Below are 26,126 nucleotides of genomic sequence, written 5' to 3' on the forward strand. Positions count from 1 at the left end.
ATTGCCTACTCAAGAGGGAGAAATTAACTATATAATTTACTGCACTGATGCAGAATTATTGAAGAAAACAGCAGGAGAACTAACTAATAATGGCTACTGAAGCAAATGACCAAGAAGAAAGCATGAAGAAGGAGTTCCTAAGGCGATATTCCATGGCCTAGTAGTGGCTTGTGCTCGTAGGCAGTTGTGCGTGGATGCGGCAGATGCTCTTCAAGGAAGTCAGGAAAGCTGTTCACTGAGCAGAGTTTCAAAAAAGAAAAGATGGATAGATCGGTTTTAGAAATTTGTAAACAGATTATATAAACCATATAGCGCCTTATTCATTCTGTAGAGGAAATTTAGCACAAATAGATATTCGCAAAATTTATTTTTAAAGCTATTTGCTTTAAAAACAAAACCATAGTTCTTGATTGCTTATGACAGCTATCATAGATAACATATTTACTATGGTAAAGAGTTATTCATATAAAATATAAATTTTAAAAATGTATATTTCAATGTAAGAGAATATGTTTTCAAGATGAAATTACATATAAAAACAATGGTTTACAAATGTTAAAGCAATGCCCCTAGAGAAATCTCCCATCTGGAAACCTGACAACTCTCAGAGCTCCTAGTATAAAGCCTGTGGTATATACTCAATGAGTATTAGTTGGATAAACAAATGAATTGAGGAAAAGAATAATGATTTTCTCTAGAGAGAAGCTTTAGTAAATCAAAAACACTAAACAAATAAACCACCTTTACAAAATCAGAATAATAAACTAAACTTGAATAATAAATTGAAACTTGCTCAATGAAATATGATTAAAAAACAAACAAAGCAAATAGTACAAGAGATCTCTACTACTCTATATATCATGTATAAATACAATTAACACGTTTCAATTTCCCAGTTTACTGGAATGAAATTGATGCCACTCAGAAGGTATTAAATTTTATTTCTTTTTAAACTGTAGTGATCCCAGAGAAAGAAGCCCTTCTATGAAATATTGTCCAGAGGAAGTGGAGGCAAAGTTTTCTTTCTTGTCTCTGTTCACTTACATTATTGCCGTTTACTTTTCTGAATTCATAATAGACTTTTTAAATATTAGTATCATCAAAATATCCTTAATTCCTTCCCTTTAACTAACACAGCTGATATTTTCAAAAGAAAATTTAGTCAAAACTTAATGTACGTTACTTGAAACTAATAATAAAATAAAATAAAATGCTAACTCTCCCCAAAAACAAAAACAAAAACAAAAACTAAATCATTGTACACAATTTTGGGAGGCTACTTTTCTGTAAACCTTTGTGTACACTTGATTCAGAAATTACCTCCAAAGAATTTATTCAAAGATTATCATAATGAGAACAATTATTAATTATTAGAATGTTGATTATAATGCTTGATAATAATAAAATGAATAAACTTGAAATGCCTCAAAAATATGTGACCTCGTAAAATTAAGTAACATGCAAATAGATGGATAGATTACTATATATTTTTTATGTAATATATTCCATGGAATATTGAGTAATCATTAAAAATGGTGTTGTATGATAGTGGTTTTTATCCAGGGATTTATATAGGTTTCATTAGGTATGACGTCCTCTTTAAATTGTAATTTTTTTTGTGTGCATAAATGTGTATGTCTTTTTTGAAAGAGAACAAGCTACATTTTATTTTTAATCAAATTATTGAAAGGCAACATAACCAAATGCAGAAGAGTAATTAATTACACTAAAAAACATGTACAATATGTTGTTAATTTAAAAAAAATATAGGTTTTAAAAGTTTGCAAAATAAGAGACCTTGTTTGTAAAAAAACTACATGTATATATATACATACAAATACAAGCATGGAAAATAATATTTACTATAAAATGTTAACAGTGGCTTTTTCTAGCTGATTTTTACTTTTTGGTTACCTGTATTTTTCAATATATTATAAGACTAAACATACATATTTGTAACAAAAACCAAAACAATGAAAATTTTAAAATGTGTAAGGATTCACAAGAGAGAAATTAACAAAGAAAATATGATAGTAAATTTAAAATAATAAACACAGGTCTCTGATTCTCTTGTAGTTAACTTGAAAACCATTCTCCATTCCTTTCTGTCAAACTATTTATCTTACTCCAAATATGCCATGTTCTCTCATGCTTTCATGGTTTGGCATTTACTAGTGTTTCCCTCTTATCTTGCTTAACTGCCAAGAAAACACCTACCTTTCAATGCTCAATATAGTAGAATATCATTCTGTTCATGCATTGAATACAGAACGATGGGTAGAATTGGATTGATATAGAGAAGTGGGAAGGACATTTCAGAATAAGAGAAAACTTGGGTCAATCAGGATTAATGCTCTATTTAAGTACAGCAAAGAGAAGGATATTTCTATAGAGGATTTTGTGCTTAAAAATTTTAAGAAAACATAGTTGGAAGAGATGAAGAAAAGATGTATAAAAAGCTTAATATTCTACAGAAATTTTAACATATCTAAAAAAACTCCCTCCAGTTTCATTCAACGTCATTGAGCTAAGAAAAATGTGAGCAGTTTTGCTTTCAAGGAGCTCAATAGAAAATGAACACTTCCTAACATTCAAAGTTCATATTCCATATGTTTATTTTGTTAAATTTCAGGATTTTTAATGATATTTTTATACCTGGCCATGTCTTTATGTTTCTTATATATTACAATCAACTGATATCCATATATACATGTATACACTCAGGCCCGTTAACACACAAACACTCACACACTCGTATATACACAAGCCCATTTTTATGTGGCAGAAGGCAATTTCATTTAATGATTGCAGTGATTGATAGTTACACATTCACAATCGATTGCTTCAATACCTGCTCATAATCCTACAATATTAAAAAGAATCCCTTAACATTTACTCTTGATGCTCTTTAGAAAGCAAATATATTTCTCTTCCTGAATAAAACAGAGTATTAAAGATTTAGATAAATTACACTGAGTGCAGCCAGTGGTGTCCCCTGCAGTGAATTAAAAAATACATGCAGCATGAAAACAAGGGAACAGCTGTTATTTTTACAGTCATTGTTCAAATGGCTCCAGAGAGCTGCATTTACCCTGGTGCTCCTTTGCCTTCTCATAGAGAGGATGACTTATTTTTATGTCTATGGAAGAAATAATAGACAGGGTGGCAATGATGATAATAATTTAACTCATAATCATGTCTTAAACTGTCTTTCTGAAGTAGAGTAACAACTCAACAAAATACAAAAAGCCAACTTAGATTTGAGAGCCTAGATTATCAAGTTTCTTCCTCTAAACTATGGCACAGAGCCATGAGAATTTACATGCTTTATTAGCAAGTTAGAATCAATCCATTACACTCCATTTAGGGTAAGTGATGAGACAAAGGAGTCCTGGGGAAACCCATGCCATCTCTAGGAAGTGTTTACCCTAGGAAGTGTTAAGGAGACAGTATACTGAGTAAAGAGTGTCTTTAAATAGACTAGACTTGAGGATATGATAGTTAATTTCTTCATAACACCGAAACAGCACAGACAAATGTTATTGAGGCAGTCTCTCTCATTTGTATTGTGACACCTGTGATCTAAATAGTGACACCTTTACCAGATACCTATCCCAGTTGGTTTTAAGGAACATCAACATACAAGGAGATTAATCTTTTAATTAATTTAATGCTTTCTAGATAAAGGATTATATGTGAACATGATTAATAAGGACTTGTTTCCTAGACAGAACTTAACTTCTCTCCTATTATATTTAGATGTAAAGTAGGTTGTTAAATGAGAAATAGTGTAATGAAAATAATTTGGAAAATACTCTTTAGATCTAGACATACTTGGATTTGAATTATAATTTTCCATTTACTGCTGGATGATTTTGGGAACTTCCAAGCCTTATTTTTTCATCTATAAATTTTGTGTAAAAATCCATACTTTCTAGGGCTGACACAAGGATAAAATTAGGAAAACTCAAATTTAATCTAAACAAATGGGTATATACATTTCCTGCTTTTACCCATTCATTGTCTTTCTAAATATAATCTGGCGACAGCTCCTTCATTTTTCTTCAGACTTTTCCTTTAGTTGGAATATCTGTCCCCTACTCTCTTTTCTTCTTCTCCATTTCTTCTAAGTTGTCACTTCTGATTGCTCCAGAAAGGAAAAACTCACTTTTCCTCTAAACTCCTAACATCTTCATTTGCTAGATTTTGCCATTTTGGAAACCAGGAACTGTGTTATGTCCATCCTTTTCCCCCAGAATCCAACACAATGCCTTCCTCTTGGTGAATGCTTCAGACATACTGCACCCTTACTGATGACGGATTACATGTCTGATGAGTGAAGGAATGAATAAAATGTTAATTTAAAATCTAAAATATTTACACTTTAACTGCGTTCAAAACTTTCTTTCAAGAATGGAGCGAGTCTATTATTTTTATTTAAAATAAGAGCTATTACTCATTTTTGAGCATTTAACATGTAATATGTAATAAATATGTATATATATATATATCTCTCTCCACTCCTTACATGTTATATATCAATCCTGAAACATAGATGTTAATCTTTACCTAACAGATGAGAAATGAATGCTTAGAGTAGCTAAATCACAATTCTAGCATCCAGTATCACATACTAGTAAGCACTAATGCTGAGATTTGAATCAGGTTCATATCTCAAAACTAAATTCTATGTTTCATATTACTAACTAAAAGGAAAACCTTAAAACATTTTGTGATTTGGCTTAGGATACAGATTCAGAGACAGAGCTAAAACTAGAAGCTAGGTCTCCTGAAAAAAAAAAAAATGAGTAGGAGGAAGAGAGAACAGAGTAGAAGATTTGCTTTTGACTGTAATGTAGACAGACAATTTGAGGCTACATAATAAAGAAGTTAATGATTTTTCATAAGAGTATATTCCTGGAGCTCTATATCCCTGCCTGTGAATGTGACTCGAGATCCACATTGCTTTGCCTTTTTACCACTGGAAAGAATAAAGTTCTTCCAACCAAGGACAGGAATATAGAAGAACATACTTAAATTCCTCATCACTCAAGATACAGTTGGAAGAGCAGGCAAGAGATTTTCAGAACCTTTTCTGGGGTCTAATTAGTTTTACATTTACTCTGTGGTGCTGTGGGCTAGAAAAAACATTTATTCATATAATGATGAATAAACTCCCGAAGAAAGGAAAACCCCAGATCTTGTGCTTAAATTACTGCAGTAGCTTCCAAAAATGTTTTTTTTTTTTTTTTTGCCTGCGCTCTTGCCATTTTATAATCATTTTCCCCGCACAAGATGGCCAGGGTTATTTTTAAAATTTAAATAATTCGATAATATCACTTTTTCTACTTAAAATACTTCATGGCTTCTCATTACACATAATGTCCTATTTAACACCCTTGCATGCCCTTTACTGGGCCTCTATCTCCAATATCTTTCTTTGACATACTTCTGACTTGATAGCCTTCTAAAAGCTTATCCAATCAAAGAACCAAAACCTTTCCTTGCCTGTGCTTCATTCTTTGTCTGAAATGTTCCCATTCTTTTTCCTTCAGATATCAGTTTAAATAGCAATTCTACTAAAATTCATTTTCCTGAACTCTCTCTCTAAATATGCATTCTCCTGTTTTACTAATACGGAACTGTGCAATTTATTTTCTAGCACTTATAACAATTTGTAATTATATATCTATGTTTATTTATTTAACATTTCTCTTTCCCAATTAACTGAAGCTTCATGAGATCAAGTGTATGTGTATATATATATATATATATATATATATATATATATATATATTTCACATATATAAATATATATAACATATTTATTATATATAACCACATATTATTTTTGTTTTATTTTATTATATAATATACTGTTTATATATACTGTTTTTATATATATATATATATATATATATATATATATATATATATATATAACTGTGGTTACATAGTTATATATATATAAAGTTACATTTATATATACATATATATATGTGTATATAGATATATAGTTCATGTAACAAAACCAAAAACTTAAACTATATAGAAGATGAATTGATAATTCAGTATAAAAATGTTCTGGAATTTGGAAACATGTGTTGCTTAAGTGAGATTTTTTTTCTAGATTTTCTACAGAACTACTAAGTTCACCAAGAGCCAGGGTTAATCAGCATCGATATATATCTCTCCATATCCTTTTCAACTAATTATCTAATGTCACAGCAATAAGGCTAAAAGATATGAATGCTTTTCTAAGAAGAAAGTGATTAAGGTCACTTTAAGATGGCAGCTTATTTCATCAACAAAATGATGTCCCAATAGGCATTGTTTAGCAGTTGTAAAACCAATTAAGTATAATGGCAACACTTAGTAAAAACAACAAGTTTCTCTATCAAACGGATTTAAACATCATGCTCAAATGGGAGAATGAACAGCAGAATTGAAATTTATGTTGCAAGATTTCACTATTGGCTCATCTTTCTTGAAGCTGTAAGCCAAGCTTTTATTTTGTCCCATTTTTTATGTCTATTATTTTTAGCACTATTTCTGCTATGACTACCATTTGCTGAATTTGTACTAAGTATATTAATTGTATATTAGATATCTATTATGTTATAGATCTTAAACAACATGCAAAACTATGAAATATTTTCTCATGAAGAAAACTGGCCTCAGAGAACCTAGGATCATATAGTTTCTAGTTGATAGAATTAGCATTTGAACCCTGGTCCATGTGTCTTCAAACCTCAGGATCAATAATTTAATTCATTTAATTATTCTCATGCTAAAATATAAGCTAAATGCAAATTTATTTTTTTGTTTTAAAGTAATTAAAATAATTATTTGTACTTACTGTATGTGGCTATGTGGTAATTTCACTTGTAATAGTAACAGTATTAGAATTCTAAATTCAAACTTTCATAAAATTGAAATGTTGTAATTTATCCCTTATATTGTTTTTAATCTAAAACAATAATTATTTAAATAAAATTCTACATGGACTCTTTCATCTGAGATATTTTTACATAAATAATTGCGTATTGAAAATAAACTTTTATTTGAAAATATTTTACATTAATTTAAAAAGTTAATTGAAAAAGATAGACCCTCACCATTATGTCACTTCATTCACTGAAGAATTTAAAGTTTTGAAGCTTTATTTTTACAATTGTTATTCATGTAAATATAAAATTATATTTTCTTTCTGCATTACTCTCCACCTTTGCAAAGCTCTTCAGAAAGTTTTATTTAACCTATGAGAAGTATAAATTTTTGCTTTAATAAATTTTCATTGGCTTTAGAACAGAGATGAAATTCCAGAACTAGTTAAAGTTCTCTTTTAAAGTATATAATAGTAGTTAAGAATGCAAAATGCTGGGGAAAAAAATTTATCTTTGAGTTGGCATTGGTGAGACCCAGATAAAGTAAGGCAAAAGTAATCACTGAGTACATAGTGACCATTCTCTTTTAGATTTATTTTTTCTTTACTAAAATTTTATATTTTATAAATTATAAAATCAATATATGTTTATAATAAAAAATAAAATTTTATAGGAATATGTTATATATAACCTCCAAGGTCTTCCAATGCTTAATTCCATTCTCTAGATACAACTAGTATGATCAGTTTTCTTTGGGGTATATTTTTATATATATATATATATATATATATATATATATATATATATATCCATATATAATAAAGTATGTGTATATATATACATCTATATACATATATATCTTAAAGTGTATATATATATGTGTGTATATATGTATATATACACACACATATTTACTAGAAGTAGGAAGTAAATGTAAAGCAAGGGAGGAGTATTACCTTAATTAGTATTTTTAGGGGAACTGAAGGCACATAATAAAAGGAATGTCAAAAATGGAGAAAGAATATAATTTGACTAGTAAACAGGTTTGTGGTATGAGGAAGAGGAAGGCATCAATGATGACCTCATGCTTACGGTAACATTCATCAAGATAAGAATTACAAGAATGATTTCAGAAAAAAAAAAAATAAGGCATGATACCTTTATGGTATTTGGGATTACAAGTGAATATTTTTACCTGCCAGAGGTAAAGAGGAAAAACAGTGGTAAATATATCACAAAAGTTATTAATTAGATTTGATTTTGATTCAGGTAACAGAACACTTAACCTCAAAAATGCATTTAAACAATAAAGAAACTGATTGGCTTCCTTATAATAAATGTCCAAAATAATGAGTGAATGAGGCTTACTTGGTCCAGTGACTCTGTGATTAAATCACCACTGGCATTCTTTCCACTCTGCTGTATAATTTATTAGCTTTATCTTAAGGCTGGTGACTGTCAATAGCAATCAAGACTATACTCTTCCTTTTTTTATCGACTAGAGAGAGATAAAATAACTCACCTATCATCAAAAGACTTAACCTCCTGTTTGAACCAACTTAGACTATGTGCCAGTTCCTGAACCATAAGGAGACAAGCGAATGCTTTGTGGTTACTTCTGGGTAAAAGTTGAGGTGAGGTGATTCCTTGGTTGGCTCAGATATAAAAGAGCCTATTGTTGGAGCTATAGTCAGTTTCTCAACCAAAGAGTTTCTATGTAATGGATGTGTAGGTGAAATAGTTTATGAGGCATACATCACAGAAGGCAGACAATGTATCAACTTTCAGATTGAGCATTTAAGAACATGAAATAAATGGTCGTCAATGTATTTAATAACTGTATTTAATGTACTGCCTTTGGAGAAAGAAGCTGAAATCATGGAGTATTAGGTTAAAGAATTAACAAGAAAGCATGTGAAGAAGTGGGCACAGTGATTCTTTCAAGAATTAAAGCTTTTGAAGTAAGGAGAAAAAGTGAAAGCTAGAAAGGTACCGTTATAGAATAACATGGTATCATTGATTCAAACAATGAAAAAGAAAAAGAAAATGTCTTCTATATTTGAACTAAATATATATATTTTGTCAATTCTCAGAAGTTACTTCACATCATGGTAAAATCTCAATTTAAGGGTTACTTATACTCATAAATGAGCAATTAATACTGATGTTAATATTGTTGAAATCTTACTTCGTTTTAACATTAAAATGTAATGAAATGACACGCACTTTATTTCCTCCCGTGATAATGTGATAAGACTGTTTTTGTCTCTGGAATGATGAGATAACTAAAAAAGATAATGTGTATGAAGTCCCCAATACAATCTTTGGCATGTAGTAACACTCAATGAAGTTTCATTAGTTTCCCCACTCTCTAAGTCTTACTATGAAAATGAAGAAGCTAAATTAGATAATCTCTAAGATCTAAAAGTGAATTAGTCTATGATTTTAATTTAAAAATATGTTTAAAAGAAAAAGATGAGAGGAACAATTTGAAGCCATCCAACTCCGTAAGCAGGAGTTTCCTGCTAATTGCTTTGTAGAGGTTTACTAGTATCTTGGTTAGCCATGACTCCTTATGTTCTGTGTGTCCTATTTCTATAGGATCTAAGCATCTGTGAGTTAATGAATAGGAAATAATGTTGGTTGCCTTGAAAACAGTCTTTTAGTTCCCCTATATTATATCCTACTTTTGATCTTTGGCTATCATTATTATATAACATATTTATCAAGTAACAGACATGTTTGCATATGCTTATAAGAAATTAAAATTATATGTTTTTCCAAGAAATTTACCAATCGAAGTCTACGATTCTATGAGTAGAATAGCTAGTAATCTCCTATTCTATGGGTATAATATCTGTGTTCCTAAGTTACTACACTAATACATGATATATACTTGTTTTTGAACTATCCCTTTTCCCAATATATTATCACAAGCATCTTGTATACCAGATCAGTAATGGTCACTGTATATTATTATAACATTAATGCATCTTAGGATCATTCTGGTTTGTGCTGTACATCATCCTAGGCAGAATTGTCAGCTTCGTGCTTGCAGCTGCTCTCAATCTGTCATCATAAATGATAAATGAGCACTGGAGTCTTATTTTCTATTGTACATTATCGTCACTACAAGAATGCAAGACCAGCATATCTTGGCTTGCTCACAAGACCCTTTATGAAGATAAGAACTTTCCTAGAAAAGCAGGGAACCTTTATATTTCTAAGCAAATGAAGAAAACTGTATATCTGCTAAAGTTTTGGCTCAAAATCATTGAAACTTTAACTAAAGCTTTATTCTTATATATAGATCTTGACTTAATTATTTCAATTATTTTAATTTCCATGGTTCTTGATCCATGAAATAGAACTGGTATACAATTTCTCAAATGGATATTGTTGAATGCTTGCCAGCAAATTTGAAATAAATAATGTTGGACAATTATCCATAGGCCTCTCACATTTCTGTATGTCTTCCACTTGTTTTAGACTATTTTTTCCAAGGATATTTGTATAGTGATCAGTCTGGGAAGATAAAAATTGTATTACTTTCTGGAGTAAATGACAGGTTTGCTTACAGTGTGGGAAAACAAAGATAGTATATCTCTCTAAAGCAAATGTCATGAATGCTTATAGTCCAGTATAATAAAATTATCTCCCTCTGGAGCAAAAGACAGGCATATTACTGTGTACCATAAAAATTTGGTGTCTTCTATGCTCAGGATTCCTCTCCTGTAATGCAATTCCCTGAGTGTATAGGCATCTATCTGCATCTGTCTGTGTTATTCCTGAGAACTTGTGGGAGAAGGGTAGAAATGCACTGCAGCTCATGATGTTTGTTGTGCCATAAGAAATAAAGTCCCTTGTTTCTGTCTCTGGACTACTTTTTCTTCTGTCAGTTTCTTCTATGAAACTTTGGCAGGTTATCTTGTTAGGTTACAAATATGGTAAAAGCAAGAGTTTTCACAATTCTTGACAATACTGTAGGAAAATGATGAAGGTGATTTGGAGGATTTAAATGGAGGATTCATTTTAAGAAACGAAATGCAGCCCAAACAATTAACAAAACAATGCTTATTTATTTTTATTTCTATCTCATTCTTGATTTTAAAAGGTCTATCTGCCAATAAGTTTTGTATAGTATCAAATATGCTATTTTACCGAGGAAGGAGCAGCATTGATATTGTCATGTGGAAAATAAAATCTTTGGAACAAATATTAAGATATTTCTTTAGAAACCAGAATTAATGGTGTGTTTACATGTGTATAAAATTTATTATTCTAAGTGACTACTATTTCAAAAAATATAAGTAATATTAAAAATGAATATTAATCATGAAAGTGTCTTAAAGTTTATGCTCGGAGAAATACATTCTAGGGCTTCTTAAAATGGATTTGGCTAGACTAGGTATTAGGTTATAGAACTATGATTCTATATTCCAACTTTCTATTAATAGACTATTAGTGCTTTCCTAGAAGAAGGTTCTAAGACTTAAGTTTTACTTTTATATTTGTGTAAAAGACTATGATTTTTTCTACCTACTATTTACAGTTAACTTCCTCCAACCTAAATTTATTTTAATAGAACATTAATTTTATTCCAAAAATCTACCGCTTTCACATAATCACACATTTCACTAGGACATGGCAATTCAATTTCTCATGCCAATGCCAAGTCTAGGAATGAGTATGTAATACCATTTGGATCAAAGAGGTGTGAAGGAAAGTCTGTGGGAGCGCTTCAGTATATGTTTCTCTTACTCTAAAATAGAAGCGTGGAAGAAGATGTTCTTTTCTTCCAATATTATATGGTGTCTAGAAGTGCAATAACCATCTATAATCATAGGGACTGTTAGTCTGAGGTCCTCATTTGTGTGATAGTAATCTAGTGAAGAGTGTAAAGAACCCAGGTTATTGATGATGTTGAGTCACTGGATTAAGCAATTCTAGGGTTAATAATCTAGGCATGGTATTATATGAGATAACAGATTTCTTTACTGTTAAGCCATGTTAATAAATTGTATAGATCCCTTAAATGAAATTATGTGCATGTGTATGTGTTTGGTGTGTGTCTAGGAAAGAGGAAAGGGGCTAAAATTAATAGTTAAAATCTGACCTAGCTCCAAACAAAGCTAAAATTAATGAGGTTGTTTTGAGGTCTATAATAGTCTTAAGACATAAAGAGCTTCATTAGATTTGTGTATTATCAAATATATATCATGTCTTGTTAATAATCCTAATTAGCTTCTGCCAAATAATAAGTAATAGTAGTATTCAAATTATGTTCTTTTATATACTGTTCACGAATAATCTTAACTGAATCCCAATATTTCAAACAAATTAAAGGAAATCTGCATTGTCTTAAGCACAGGCATAGGCAATGGAATGTAATTTTGTTTCCTCATTCATGGGATCATACCTAGGTGTGTTTCATAGACCTTAAGATCCCTGTATAAAAATCACAGCAAAGTGGGATTTGTGCCTAAGATTCCAGTTGCAAACCTAAGACAAAATAAACCTTACATATAGGCCAGTGGGTTTATGCTACATTATGTGCCTGGCATGTCCTCACTAAATATGCTCAAGTAATAGTGATTATTTCAGTATTATAACCAATAATTCATTTGTCAAAGTGGAAATGGAAATGATATATTTAATGTTACATTGATTTTAAGGCATGTTCTTTTTTTCATCTTTATTTTATTTTTTATTAGTTTCAAGTATTTAAGGCATGTTCTTAATGTGATGACTTACTCATGAAACCAATCTGGCAATAGCAGATTTCAAGAAAAGCAATTAATAAAAATTTATATATTTTAGCAAAGTCTTAAATAACCACCTTTAAATATAGCATAATTTCAGGTGAGACAAAGAGGGTGAGTAGTAAACAAAAATAAAACAAACATACAAACAAAAAATGTACTTCTTTTTCTTGGAACAAAGCTCAAGAAGGAAGCTTTAGGGATTGGACCCTACCGTAGGTAATCAGATTTGACCTTAAACAAGATAAATTCTATGAGATATGAAGGAGGAAATTAAAAATGTCTAGCACTTGACATTTATTTTTGCATTGGTGAAGGTAAGCAAAGTCATATTTTATTGAAAGTGAAGAGATGCTCCCTAAGTAAACATGGGCGATTTAGAACCATTCATCTCTAGTATTTTATTCAATTTACAATCTTGCACAAAAATCAATAGACCTAGTTCTTTTCTTGTCTCCCCTCCTTTCTGCTAGCCTCATTTCATTAATCTGAGTTTTGTGGGCACAGTAGCTTTAATGGATGTTGTCTTTAAGATAATGGAGCAATTTATCCCTCGAATCACTAATTTCTCTGCTTGGGCAATATGGTAACCTCTTTTTTTCTCAGACCTTCTGGAGACGAGCTAATGCCCTAGTATCTTATGGCCAAAATTCTCCACTATTGTCGACTGAAAACTTTCAGATCAACTGCTTTCAGCTTTGATACATAACAAATTTGTAGAAGTGAAGAGGGAATAGAATCCATGAAACAACTGTCAGAGAGGACATGACAAGTGAAAATAAGACAATTAAGACATAAATTGATTTTTTATATATCAGCTTCTGCTTCAAAACCAGTTACATATAATGAACAATAATAGTAGTCATTGATTACTCAGTGCTTATTCTATGCTAAAAGTTAAGCAATTATGCATTATTTCTTTTACTAGGTCACTAAATAATCTTTAAAAAAAAAAAAAATCTCATCACTCCTACCTGAAACCTTCAAATGGCTTTCCATTGAGTGTAGTTTTAAATCAAAGCTACTATCATAGTTATAAGGCTTTACATGCCTGACCTGTGCCTAAAGCTCTGACCTCAACTTCTAACGCTCTCTTCCTTACTCACTAAGACTGCAGGTTCACTGCCCCAAGCTCTTTCTACTTTAGGAATTTTATACTTGTCACTTCTTCCCAGGAATCTCTCTCCCCAAATCTTTCCAGGATTGAATTCTCATCATCCAGATATCTGTTCATTTACCATCTGCTATGGGAAGTCTTCCTGATGATTCTATTGAAAGGGCTTCTCTCCTACACAGTCTTTATCTCCCAAGTCATAACATTGCCTTGTTGATATCTATTTCCAAAATAAGACATTATCAAGAAAAGTTAGCTCCATGAGACAAGATGTTTGTATCATTTGTTTATTAATGTATTTCTAGTGCCTAAAACAATTTCAGGACAGTATTACTCTTTAAAGAAGTATTTATTGAATGAATGTTTGATCAGATGCTTAAATAAGGTATCCTTATATGATGTTGATATTATTATTGCTCCCATTTTACAGATAAGAAAACTTAGAGTACTTGAGTTATATTATATTCTCAAAGTCATATGACTGGTAAAATTAGGTATCAACTTACCTTTGGCTACCATTTACTTATCTTTTCCATTGTTATTATTTATTGTTTTCATGTTTGGGCCAATTTGAAAAAATGTGGCTCTGAAAATTCCTATATATTTTTTTCTGATGAACATCATATGCAAGGGTTTTCTAAGGTTTGTATTTTAGGTTTTTAACACTAGCAGATAATGCCAGTTTTCCAAAACTGTTGTATAAGAATTTACATGGGCTTTATCTTACACTTCAGCAGCAATACCTTAGTGTTAGTTTTTTTTCAAAACTACAATGCATTTTTGGTAGTCTCATGCTTTTGTATTTTAAAAAAAATTATTTTATTAAATTTTTTGAATAATTTATTTTTATTCTATGTCTGATATTTTCAAGATCTGAAGTCCTTATAGTTTGTTATTTATGATTCATCTTCGTTTCTGTGACTTGTTTCCTTTTGTTTTTTTTATTTGTGGATATAATACAGTGCTCTCCAGGGCTCTATATTTGAGAATTAATGCCAGTCCTTTGGCTATAGATACTAAAGGGAGACTATTATAACAACATAGGTCCCAGGTCAAACAACAATTTTCTTTCTGTATACATTTGTTGATGCCATCTGGCCTATGCTTTTACTATGCTTATAACTCTATCACTCTTTGAGCCTCTAAATTTTGCAGAATCTCAATTCTATCTCCCTATGCTGTGCAGGACCAAGGCCTTTTCTCTTGTCAAATTTTCTTGTTAAAATTATTGCATTTAGATCAGAGTTTTCTGTAGTTTTTTCTGATGCCACTTACAGTTTCAAAGTCATCTTATGACTTGGCTAGCAGTTCCTTCTTATGCATTGGTTTAAGTAGGTTTTTTCTCTTTTTTTTTCTGAGTTCAGCTCTGCATGTCTCAGGATTTTTTAAATCCAATATATGTATGTATTTCGAATAGGAGGGTGTTTTAGGTCATGGAAACTTCCATACGTCTCCATATCATATTTTGTTGGTAAACCTAATTACATTTTCCCTCTTTTATTTACTTCTGCAAATTTAATACCAGTAAATAAAGCTTAAACAATATATTGGAAGTAGAAATATTATTAACCTTAGAAATATTCTTCGATCGAGTTCACGTAAAGACGTGTATATATAAGCTTGTATTTCTAACATGAATATATTCAAAATCTCATTATCAGTAACTTCCTTTCCTTCAAATATTCAAAATCCTGTTATATTAGGTTGCTTTATATTTCATCTATAACTTCTTTTGTCTGTTTTTATTTTTAATTTTCTGGAGTTTTTAATTAACTTTATTCTTTGTGAAAAACTTATTTTATTAGGATAATTCAACTTTATATTTCTGATAGTTTTAGGCCAGCTGTGCAATGCTATCTCTCAGAATAATTGCTTTTTTAGTTTTGTATTGTGGAATTAATTAGCTTATCTCTGGGATTCAATAGCCTCCTCTGGAGTTTATTCTGTTTCAGCAAAATATATCCACAAATAATTTTTTTCCAAAAAAGATGCGTGGAGGAAAACTTCTTGCATTCTGTAATGACTCAAATTTTTTATTTCTTTTTCTCATTTGAATCTGGTAAGATATGAATGTTTAGGGACAAATCAGTTTTCTTGGGGACTTCTAGTATTCACCATTACTGACAAACTTTGTAGGTGGTGATATTTTTTTCTCTGAATATTTTTAGTATTTTATTTTTTATTCTTGATAGTTTGAAATACAATGGGATATTTCTAGCTGTGTATCTCTTTTTTATCATCGGACAAGTCTTTTTAAAATAAAGATTTGCCTTTTCTCTCTTAGAAAATTATCTTTTAATGCATGTTGACTTTTTTCATTTATTTTCCATGTCTTCTGATTCTAAATGTAATTTTTGCTTGATATCAGCCATTTTGACTTGATCCTCAGTCTCTTAGCTATTTTTCTCTTATTTCTTCTCTTTTGTCTATTTGTGTTAGGTTCTAAGAGGATTCCTCAGTTTTATGACAGCTCTTCTATTCCATTTTAACAATTTTGGCCATCATATTTTTGACTGCCAAGAATTTTTTTCCTTTGGATTTTTCTTTTCTTTTAAAATCAGCTAATTTTTATTTTATAGATACAATGTCTTTAAAAAAAAAAACAAAAACTCTTTGAAGGCACTAATTATAACTAAGCACTTCTTTTTCTGAGAATATTTTATTTCCTTCAGTTTCACATTGGTTCTTATTTGAAAGTTTTCTTTTTAATTAAATTTATTGGAGTGACATTGGTTAATAACATTATATAAGTTTCAAGTGTACAATTCTATAATACATCATCTGTATGTTGCATTGTGTGCTCATTATCCATAGTCTAGTCTCCCTCTGTAACCATGTATTTGACTCTTTTTACCCCTTGCATCCTCCCCCTACTCACCTTTCCCTATGGTAACCTTCATACTGTTGTGTCTATGAGTTTGCATATTTTGTTTGTTCGTTTTTTGCTGTCTGTTTCATGTCCCACGTATGAGTTTGATTCCAACTGACTTATTTTGCTTAGCATGATACTCTCACATTTTTATTTCCCTTTCATTTACTATTTATAATGATAATCAGCTCTATTAACATAGGTGACTTTGTTGTTTTTATCTGCCTTTCCTAGTTTTTTCCTTTCATATATGTGTTTGTCTCTGAGTGGATCTCATCACATGTCACATTTCATTTCAGGCAGGCAGGCACTCAATCTTCTCTCTTCTCAGTTTATCAAATTCAAAGCTTTCCAGGAAAATTGCTCCAATTTGTTAGAAAGTATTTCTCTGCCCTCAGCTTAGAATCAGACAAATGTATACATATTTATGTATAATCACAGTGAGTATCAACCAAGACAGAATATTAACATTGTCACAGAAAGTACCTACATGTCTTTTCCTAGTCAATTCCTTCCTTTTATAAAAAGCAATACTATTTTCCTCTCTATCACCTCCATAGTTTAGTTGGAATCCATACAAATAGAATAAATAATATTGTATATATACCTCCCCCTAACTCCAGGTTCTCTCATCAAAACAATGTATCAGTAGCTTATTCCTTTTAATTACCGAATATTATTCCCATTTAATGGATATACCTCTATTTCTTTTTTTACCCATTCACCTGTTGGTAGCCATTCTGTTATTTTGTTTACTATCATAAATAAACTTGATCTATTACATTCATATGTAAATATCTTGAAGTAGATTTTTGGGTCACTCGTTGGTATGTGTTTGACTCTGTAGAATATTGCCAGGCAACATATCCAGAGTTTTTGTTGTTTCACACCTTTAACAGCACTTGCTCTTGTTATCTTTTAAATTTTGACCATTTTTGTGGGTTTCGATGGCATCTTATGATAGATTCAATTCACGCTTTCTTGGTTAAAAATGTGGACCATATTTTCATGAATTCATTACTCTTAATATTGTCTCTTTATGTTTTAGTAGTTTGGCTTTTCTATATCATTTCTGTGTCATCATTTGTAACATATCTAGTAAAGAATTTTGTCTGGATTTGTTGATGTCTGACACTTTGTTATTAATTTGTAGGTGTTCTTGCATAATCTAGATGCAAACTCTTTGTCAGACAGATATTGTGATTTATAAATTACTTTTTTTTTTATCTAAGTACTTTTTGAAGGAAAGATGACTTAGATTTAAAAATTCAAATTTATCAAATGCTCCTTTTATATTTAATGCATTTTGATTTCCAGGAAACATATCTAAAGTTAGCAAAGATGTTCTCCTATGTTTTCATCTATAAATTTTATAGTTTTAGTTTATACATTTAGGTCTACAGTTGATATAGGATTAATTGTTCTGTTATAAAGTAGGGGTTGAGATAATTTTTTTTTCTGTGTTGATAGTAAGTTTCAGCCCTCTTATTGGAAATGACTGTATTTAACCCATTCAATTACCTTGGCATTATTGTCAAAAATCAATTAATAATATTTGTGTGGCTGTATTTCTGTACCTTATTTGTTCTATTAACATATTTATCTATTCTTATACCAATACTACCTGATGTGATAAATGTAGCTTTATTATAAACACTGAAGTCCCAAATAGTGTTCTTCTCTTTGACAATTATGACCTTCTAATCTTAAAAGTTCAACCTTTTAAAATTTATTATTATTTCAGATTTACAGAAAAGTCAAAAAGAGTAAAAGGGAGATTTCCAATATACTCCACTTACAAATTTTCTAATTGTTAATATCTTACATTAGTATGGTACATTTGTCACAACTAATGAAGAAATATTACTACATTATTATTAACTAAAGTTTATATTTCATTGAAATTTCCTTAGATTTAACTTACATCTTTTTATATGTTCCAGGATAACATCCAGGATGCCACATTTCATTTAATTGTTATATCTCCTTAGGATCCCATAGACTGTGACAGTTTTTGTGACTGGCCTCCTTTATCCTTGTTGCAGATGATTTTCATAGTTTTTAGGAGAAACTTATTGTCAAATATTCCTCAGTTGGATTGTGTGATGCTTTTCTCATGATTAGAATAAGGTTACAGCGGTTTTCTGTTTGTTTGTTTTTAGGCAGAACAGAGACATTAAGTACTATTCTCATCATATTATGTCAACGGCACATTTATCAATACGACTTATCATTGTTGAAGCTAACTTTGATCACCTGGGTGAAGTAGTGTTATCAAATTTTTCCACTTTAAAGTTACTATTTTTTTCTCCTTTCAATAAGAAGCTCTTTGGAAGGAAGTTATAAAGTGCAGCTCACATTTAAGAGTTGGAGAGTTTTACTCCATCTCCTTTAGAGCTGATATTCTAGGCCTTTTTAGCTTTTACATAAATGTAAAGATAAAGTTGAAAATGTTTACCAAATAAAAAAACAACCACCAACAACACTGTAACACTGTGACATCAACTGTGATGAATTTGGAGAACTGACATCTCACTTATGTTGAGTCTTCTACTCAAGGATATCTATATCTTTTCATTAATTTGATCTTCTAAAATTCCTTTTATTGGTGTTTATAATGTAAAATATAGAAAATTTGCATATCATTCTTTAAATTTACTTCTAAATTTCTTCTTTTTTATGCTGCCTTTAATGTATTTCTTTTGCGGGGGCGGGGGTCTCTTCCACTTTCTAGGATCTATATCACTACCCTGGGGAGATGTGTTAACAATGGGTGTCTTCACCTTTAATATTAAGGGACAGTCATTTATCATTTCAAGATTTAATATATTTCCAATAAGAAGATACTTTTCAGCAAGTTAAGAAAGTTCTCACTGAGGTTTTAATATTTTTCTTGAATAGGTGTAAAATTTTGCCAAATGCCTTTTTATACCTATTGAGGTTTCTCTTTATGATGATGAAACATCTATATGATGTTTCTCTTTTTATCTCATGATGCCTGACTTACACTGAATTTTGAATATTGACCAAACTGTAATTTCTGAAATCAAATTTACTGGTACTTAGTGTCTTAATCTTCTTATTTTAAAAAATATATTGTCATATTTGATTTCCTAATATTTTTAAGATTTTTGCTTTTTTCATATATGTCTATGAATTATATTGATTTTTCATCTTCATTTCTTATAATAATTTTCTTGGAATCAATACTCAATGGCTTCAAAAAATCAGTCGAGGGGTATTTTCTTCCCCAATTAGATAATTAATTTGTTTTAACTCTTTCTTTTTCTAATACAAGCATTTAAAGGTATTAATTTTCCTTTAGTGCTGTTATAGCAGCATCTCACAAATCATGCTACATATTGTTTTCATTTAAACAATTAAAAAAATTTTCCTTATACCTTTTTTGACTTATGAGTATTATTTTTTTAAAGTATAGTATTACTGATATAACAAATATTTAAGTATTTGGGTTATATATATATTTTTAACATAATATCTTTATGGTTAGAAAATATGCTGTATATGATTTCAATCCCATGACATTTATTGTTTTATGTCCCAGTATGTGGTCTATCTCTGTGAACATTTCAAATGAACTTGAAGAGAATGTGTTTTCTGCAGTTGTCGGATGGTGTGTTTTATTACTATTAATTAGTTAGACTTGGTTCATAATGTTATTTAAATCTTTTAAATACTTACTGAATTGAGAGTACTTGTTCTATCAATTACTGAGAATGAGGTGCTAAAATTTTTAAATATAATTATGTGTTTCTTTATTTCTGCCATTTTATTTCTTTTACATTCTTAAGCTCTATTATTAGATGTATCAGAATTTAGGGTTTTTAGGTCTTATTGATGAATTGCCTACTCTGGCTACCTTTAATATTGTGTCTTTATGTTTTATCGTTGATTTTGCTATTCTCCTAGACTTAGTTTTCTCTGCACTTAATCTTACTTGAGAGATAGATCTGTGAATATTATTTGTTTACAGTTTGGAAAAATACTGACTAATTTACTTCCCATCTTTTGTTTGCCCCCTTTTTGCTCTAATTTCCTTCTAAAGCTCTCAATATATGGAAATCAGACTCCTTGGTGTAATCTTAAAGGCCATTTAGGATCTGCTTATTGTTTTTCAATATATATATTTTTTTACTTCTGTTTGAATGATATCTATTAACATTTGAGTTTACTGATACTTTGTTTTACTGTATATGATCTACTCAATAATACCTAATGAATTTTGATTCTTGTAATTGATTTTTTTAGTTCTAGGATTATTACAATTTATAGCTACCATATCTCTCCTGAAATTTCCAATATTTTTCTCATTATGTAAATATTTCTCAGTGGATTTTTTAAAAAATATATTTTCAGAGTTATTTTACAGTTCTTATTTCCAAGCCAACATTTGTGTATCTCAGAATTTATTTCTATTTATTGATTTCTTTATTATGATTATGTCATATTTTCTAGTTCTTTTCAATGTGTGGTAGTTTTTTTTTTTACTGTATCATAGTATTGTTAAGATTCTGGATTGTGTTACTTTCCTCTTGAAAGTGATGAATTTTGTTGTAACAGAAAATTAATGTACGAATGATTCACTTTTATCTTGTGAATGCTTAATGTTAAGTTTGGTTAGCATTGCCTCAGGGTATACCCCTTTCTTATTAGGCTTGGTATTAATCTTTCTAGCTTTTCACATAACTGGCAAGAATCAAAGTATAAACTTTGTCTCCCTTATAGTGGTCAGCTACCGAACTCTCTAATAAACTCTTTCAGTCTTCTGGCTCTTGTTTTTCTTCAAGACTTCTTGGAGATTGCCCAACAAATGTATATCTCTGTGTTGGGATCTAAGGCATGTTAATATGCACACTGTGTACTTTTCTCTGTGACTTCCTCTTTACTTGGATTTGTACCCTTCATTTCTAGCTGCTCTGGCAGTTGTCAGTTCTGGACTGATTCTTCAAGCTAGCAAGTTTACGATATCCTGCTTCACATAGTTTTAGGTAATATTATCAAGGAAAAATCTATATAAATATTGATTTCACCTACTGCAATTTCTTTATTTTAAGAGACAAATTCTCTTTAATTTCTACCTTCTTTTGGTAACTTTGCAGTGACTTAAGCAAGTCACCCCCTTTCCACCTCCTCCCAAAGAAATTTTACTAGCAAAATGATTAGTCTAAGGGAAACTACTCTGCCATTTCTAGCAGCTGGAATTTCTAGAGTGCTACATTTGTCAATTAATCTATCATTTCTCAACCTCTTATTTATTCCTTAAAAATATTAGTGTCCACTGTTATTCTAGTAGAAATAATAATACAAACTATTGAAAATGAGTCCCTTTTGAAAAGCTAGTGTTCAGATATTTTGATGTAGTATTTCATTTCTTAGTATCTAATTTAAAGAAACTTCCCCAAAATGAAAAACAATATTCTGATATATATCAGTATTATTAACAATGTAAAGATTAGAAAAAAACTAAATCTTGACCAATATAAATATATTTAACTAAAATATTACCTATCCACTCAATAAAATATAATGTAGACATTGAAATAATTGTTTTGAAGCTAGTGAAAAAGTCATTATATTAAAAATTAAAAAGGGTTCCTAATTTTGTATGTGTGAGTACGTGTGTGTGTATGTCTGTGTGTTTGTGTGTAATACTTTATATAGTGCCTATAAATTTGTGTGGATACAATTTAAACATTATGAAAAAAAACCTTTGATGGAAATGACCAGCATTCTGTCATAGATCTCTATGGAGCTAACATCGTTTAGCTTCATGTTTTTTCCCCTTTTCCCCCTATTTTTCAAATTCTTTGCATCATAATTATATTGTTCCTTTTAGCAAAATTTAAAATTTAAAGTAAAAAGATATAGTGACAACTTATACTTTATGTCAATTTTTATAAATTCTTATTTATTTATTTTACACCTAAGTTAGAGATATGGCTGTCTGAGGCAGCCTGGGAAATTTTCTCAGCTTCAATTTTTTTATGAAATCACCAACTCCCATCACAAATAATGCCAAAATATTAGTTTCGTTTGTTTATTTACTTTATTCTGACATCCTCTAGGCTTATTACCTCAGTCCGTGGTGGTAAATTGTACCTCATTAAATTATTTCTATTGAATTTTAATTTTATATTTAATTTTATGATTTTATTTTATGAAGCTAAGGAGATGGAAATATAGACAGAAACTTGGAAAATAGCTTAGACATACTTCCATTAAATTGAAGAGCTAAATTTTTTCTTAATTCTTGAGAGACCTTCTTGGCCATTCCAATTTAAATAGCTACTCCAGAATTAAACAACTCTCAAGTTTCAGGATTACATTTTAAAGTATGACAGAAAAAGTTTTCAGCCAGAAATTGTGAAGATGAAGAAGAGTTTTAAGTCACATTTTTTTTTATAAAGAAATATTAGCTAACATCTTTTTCGATGTGGTATAGATATCATGAATGATCCTACTAATAAAAGGAAATAAATATTGTGTAAAACATAAAAAAAATTGTTGAGCTAATATAGTAGTAAGGATTCTGCAGACTCATTGGATAGGAAAATAGGTAAGAGAATGAAAATGAGGAAAGTAAGTTCCAAAACCTGCCTCTGTCTTGAAAGCTTCTTTCTTTTGCTGATATTCACTTTGTATTTCTATAATTGGAGACATTTTGTTTGTTTTACTGTTTATTTTTAGTAGTTACATAAAATTATTATATTATAGTTATGGATGCTAGAAGTCCTACATGGATCCCACTGGGCTAAAATCAAGGTGTTGGCAGGGCTGGTTCTTTCTGGAAAGTCTCTGTTCTTGACATTCACTTTAATGGCTGCTATAGAACAGGTGATAAAACCTGGGATCTACCCAAGGGGAAGTATAGAATAAGGTCCCTGCGTAAAGCTGTGGCCCTCATCATATACATACTTGATGTAAGGCAAAAGGTGTCAAATAAATGATAATATTACCCACGATAATTTAAACACAACTTGGCCCATCTAGAGATTTTTATTTTGAATTCATATTACTTAGAGTGTTTAAAATACCCCACTGAGAGAATTTATTTTAAAATGAATTTTCTTTATTCGCTTTGGAAGCAAATAGAGTTGAAAGCACCTCTAGGTGATCTGCAAAAATCTTTTATCATGGAATTTATCTTTAATATAGGTCTCCAATAATTTTCATAGTTAAAAGGCTAAAGAACAGAAGTAAAAAATTCAGATCACACCAAAGGGGGAAAAATGAAAGCCAGAAGAAACAATAAAAAATGGACAAAAATTCTAGCTTTATTAAGGACAAAATATAAGATAGTTTAAAGATACAATATAAAGTTTAAAGAAATAAAAAGAGAAGCTTGAAATGTAATGAAAAAACAAAAGACCATACATGAATATGAAGTAGATTTAAGAAATAATCTAATACCAATTCTAGAAATAAAAACATAATAATTAAAATTTAAAACTAAAATTAAAAGATTAAATAGCAAATTTTATACCAGTGGAACAGAAAAATAGTGTTCTGGAATATCTATATGTATGTAAAGAATATTCAAATTATTAAAGAATGTTATTAAAGAATATTAAACAATTATTGAAAAATAATTCAAATTATTCCGAATAAAGTGCAGAACTAAGAAAAATGAGAAAATGTGAAAAATAAGTTAGGCGAGGATTTACCAAACTTTCTAGCAAAAGAAAATAAAAGACGGAATGATTTAAGACATGAAGAGATAATGGCCGTTAATTTTTCAGAATTGGAGAAAATCATCAGTTCCTAGACCTTGAGAACTCGGTAGATTCCAAGTAGAGTAAATAAACATAATCTACATCTAGATACATGATACTACAACCTCAAAATATATAGGAAAAAAAATACATGTGTGTGAGAGAGAGACACAGAGAGAGATCTCCAAAGAAGAGCAATTAAGATGACAACAAATTTTTAATAGTAAAAAGAGAAACTCTGAGACCTTTGAATGACATCAATCATGTTTTCAGAAAATATAAACTATAATTCTGTATGCAGAAGCATGGCCTATAAAGAAGAAGGTGAAATTACATTTTTAGCAAACAAAATGTTTACCCCTAATGTATTTGTCTAAAGATCTAAAATTCTTAAAGGAAATTCTCCCAGATTGAAGGTCAGAGATGCAAGAGAGTGTGAAAGATATTTTAAAAAAAGATTAATTGAAATAAGCATTGACTGTGAAATGCAGTAATAATTTTGAATTTACGTAACTAATACTTCTGTGGCAATTTGCCAGGCATGATTTCGAGCATTTTATAAATATTAGTAAAGGTGAATCATCCCATCAATCTTTTGAGAAATGTACTATTATTATCCATGTTACAAATAAGAGATGGAGAAATAGAGATATTAATAAATGACACAGTGTCTCACAGCAAATATGCAGCAGGTCCAGGGTTTACACATAGCCATCTGTCTCCAGCATCTGCACTCTTGAGCACTATACTTGGGATTTCTTTAATTTATGAAGGCAAAAATAATAATACTAATTAAACTCTTGACATAGCCACAACTGAGATAATATCCTTATATTCAGATCTATGTAATCCCATTGGAATTATTTTTAAAAAACAAAGACATTACTGTTTAATTTGCATAATTTCTATAAATTCAAAACTACCACCACAGAATCACAGTATGACTCAAAATTTAATTTATTGTCAAATATCAACAGTGGTTCTCAAATCTCTCTAGAAGCTTACTCAAGATGAAGAACAATAGGAGATAGTAATTAAAAAATTTTTTTTAAATCATTTTTATAATATTCCACTTAAAATCAAATCAGGGATCTGTACGGATGCCTCAACTAATTATATATTCAGTTTCAAAAATCATTTACTGAGTCCTTGTTTATGTACAGATATTGTGCCTCACATAAAATTAAAACAAATTACTATCATTCTTTTTTGTTTCACAAGCAAAGAGATAGAACTTGCTATAATTTATTTTATTTTATTTTATTTATTTAATTTTTTTTTGGCTTGGGAGCACATAAGAGCACTTTATCAGTGGGAGGAGAAAATTTTAATCTCGGTTCTTTAGAAATCGAACCAACCAGTTCTGCAAATTTGCTTTTATACCATGAGTTGAGTTGGTATCTAGCTTATTTCAAGATAAATTTTAGGACAGGAGTTACTGCGCCTAGAGGGTTATTCTACTTTTCAGTTGAAAAGATGGAATCTATTGTGGCATACACAAAACAAAGTGGGTGTCCTTTAATCATACAAAAACTGGAAGTGAAATATCGAAGACTAATGAAGCTTGTCTTTACTTTTTTGTGAAAAAGTTTCTTAATATGCTAATGTCTAGTTGAAGAAAATTTTTGATATCCCTTTTGCTTTTCTGAACATTAAACTGACTTCATGGATGTGCTGAGGTTTTTAAGCAAATAACTAGCACACATGACCTAGATCTTTTCTTTGTCTTCCTTTACCAAGATCTCACTTACTATTATTTAA

Source organism: Pteropus medius, unplaced genomic scaffold (assembly GCF_902729225.1).
Source record: "Pteropus medius unplaced genomic scaffold, Ma_sr-lr_union100, whole genome shotgun sequence".
In the NCBI taxonomy this organism is placed as follows: domain Eukaryota; kingdom Metazoa; phylum Chordata; class Mammalia; order Chiroptera; family Pteropodidae; genus Pteropus; species Pteropus medius.